At 35.8% G+C, this 2,772-nt stretch overlaps 1 pseudogene; it reads right to left on the reverse strand.

Moving 5' to 3' along the window:
* Nucleotides 1–1,324: 1,324 nt before the first annotated feature.
* LOC144288410 (olfactory receptor 2M4-like) lies at nucleotides 1,325–2,260 on the reverse strand (annotated as a pseudogene).
* Nucleotides 2,261–2,772: the final 512 nt, after the last annotated feature.

The following is a 2,772-nucleotide window of genomic DNA, read 5'->3' on the forward strand; positions in this document are numbered from 1 at the left end:
TTGGAGAGATAAAAACCTTTGGAATTAGTCAATGTTGATGTTTGAGTACCTGTGAATCTATTACAAAAAAATCACGGAATTGTACACATTAAACAGTTGATTTTCATGGTATATGAATTATATCTCAAAAAAATAAACCCAAACAAAAGCACTTTATTGAGAATATTCAACTTGTACCAAAATGTTGCCATTTTGATAAAAAAGGTGCAAAAATGTAACACAAGATGCATATCATTAAAGCATAAAATCTAGTTTTAGCAAAAAGAAGCATGCATTAATAGAGCAATAATATATTGAAAAATGGAGATTAGGTTAATGATAAAATATAGAGAAATTAAGATAAACCAAGTGAAGCAGGCAAAAGTTACTTTCAATTTTCAGAATGTGGATAATTCAGATATGCAAATTGCAATAAACTAATAACAATTTAGTTACATCAAAGTATGGAAACTCTATGGAACATTAAAATCATTGGAGAAAATAAAATAAAATAATAAAATAAAATAATCATTGTGAACATTTAGAGACCATAAATTCTCTTAAGGAAACTTTAATTTCCTTTTTTCGGATAAGATAAATCCCGTTTATATTTTATATAAACTGTTATATTTTCAAAGCTGTATAAAAACTATGGCTGGCATATCCAGGAAATAATAATTTTCTAATATCTTCAAATTTATTCTAGTTATTACTATAAGGATAAGTGAGAATTAGAATCAATCACAATAAAAACGAAGAGTGTATAGTCTAACCAAATAGACATTTTATATAAACTTCTTATAATAGCCATTTCTAATTTAAAGCTTAACAAAGTAGGAACTTCTAAGAACTATTTTACATGGCCTTAAAGCTTGATTGAAGGAGTTGATAATACTAACTACCCCCCGCTAAAAGTTCGGGAATTAGGTTGAGAACAGTCAGGAACAAAACAGGCAATACACAGGTCTGAGGAAAAGTATACTTGAAAACAAGTGTATATGATTAAATAATCCTTAAGCAATGAGAAAGCACAGCAAAAATCAATGGATGAACTCTATTTTTTTTTTCTTAGATAAAGCAAAGATAATCAGACTCCTACCAGGTTCAAAGTCAGGCATTCCAAAGTTAAGTACTCCTGGCTAACAACTACAGATATAACTGAAATTCACTGGAGATAAAATGATAATCTATGATTATTTCTAAATCCAACCTACTTTACCTGTAATTTTTACATTATATTATACCAAATAAAGCTATTTTAAAACTGAACAAAAAATGGAGGGAAAAAAGTCAAACTAGAAGAAAGATGCTGAGCAGAGTTGACATTCAAAGATACTTGATGAAGTTACATTAACTTTCCTTTCCTCAACAGTTTCTGAAGTCCCCTGGATACCTCTTTGTTGTGGAGACTGTAGATGAGAGGGTTCAGCATGGGGGTGAGGATGGTGTAGAAGATAGATACTATCTTGTCATGGTCTGGTGTATGGTTAGAAGCTGGTCTCATATACATGAACATAGCAGCACCATAGTACAGTCCAACCACAGTCAGGTGGGAGGAACAGGTGGTGAAGGCTTTGAGGTGACTTTCTCTAGAGCTCATGTGGAGGACAGCTTGAAGGACATATGAATAGGAAGTAATGATCACAGACACTGGTAATATTAGCATCACCACACAGCAGAGGAAAAGCAGCCTTTCAAAAGCAGAGGTGTCTGTGCAAGATAGAGGGAAAAGGGCAGCAACATCACAGAAAAAGTGATGAATTTCCGGAGAGCTACAGAAAGACAGTGACAGGGCTGCTACTAGCACAATAATGCTATCAAAAAAGCCCAAGATCCAGGAAGTAACAGTCATGAGGACACAGAGTTCCTGATTCATGAGGATGGTGTATCAAAGTGGGTGGCATATAGTCACATAATGGTCATAGGCCATGACAACCAACAGGAAACATTCAGCTCCAAGCAGGGACACATAGAAGAATATCTGAGCTCCACAATCTGCCAGAGATATTGACTTGCTGCCAGACAAGTAGTTGAAGGCCACCTGGGTACAATGGTGCAGATGAACATGAGGTCCATGAGGGAGAGCTGGCTGAGGAGAAAGTACATGGAGATGTGGAGATGGGTGTCCAGGTAGACAAGAAGAACCAGGACAGTGTTTCCCAAGAAGGCCATTGAAAAGATGCCCAAGACCAGTGAGAAAAAAAAATATGTGAGTGGGACTGTAATCAAAGATTCTTAGCAGGATCGAGTCAGAGCTGATGGTCTGGTTTCTCCACACCATTTTAGGTAATTTGTGTTTTCTGGAATTTTCAGAGAAGACACAAGCTTATTTGTCTGCTTAATTTTCAAATGCATACTGTGACAATGCCCCCAGGTTGGTAGTGTACTAGATGCATGTGTACAACCCTGTCATCCAAACTTCAGTTGACTCTCATGTAGTCACTTTACTGACTTACCCACAGTTATAGGTCAATAGAGAACCCAGTAGAAAAAGAGGTTATGCATTTCTGTTGCTAAATTTTATCAGTGTCCCTGATCAAAGGAAATTACCTCCTCACATTTATATAGTTTTGTCTTATCATGCCTCCTGGTTGTCTTCTCAATAACTACAGAATTCCTGCTCTCTTGATTCCCCCTATAATCCTATCTTCTTCCCATTGTGTCACACCAGCCCAGTGAAAGGTGTATGGGATCAATATCATTACATGTGTAGAGGATTAATTAGAAGAAGGATTTCCTTCCTTAATTAGCAGAAGGATTTATACTGCATATTTTAACTTTTTCACCTTAGAC

The sequence above is a fragment of the Canis aureus genome, chromosome 18 (assembly GCF_053574225.1).
Source record: "Canis aureus isolate CA01 chromosome 18, VMU_Caureus_v.1.0, whole genome shotgun sequence".
Lineage (NCBI taxonomy): Eukaryota > Metazoa > Chordata > Mammalia > Carnivora > Canidae > Canis > Canis aureus.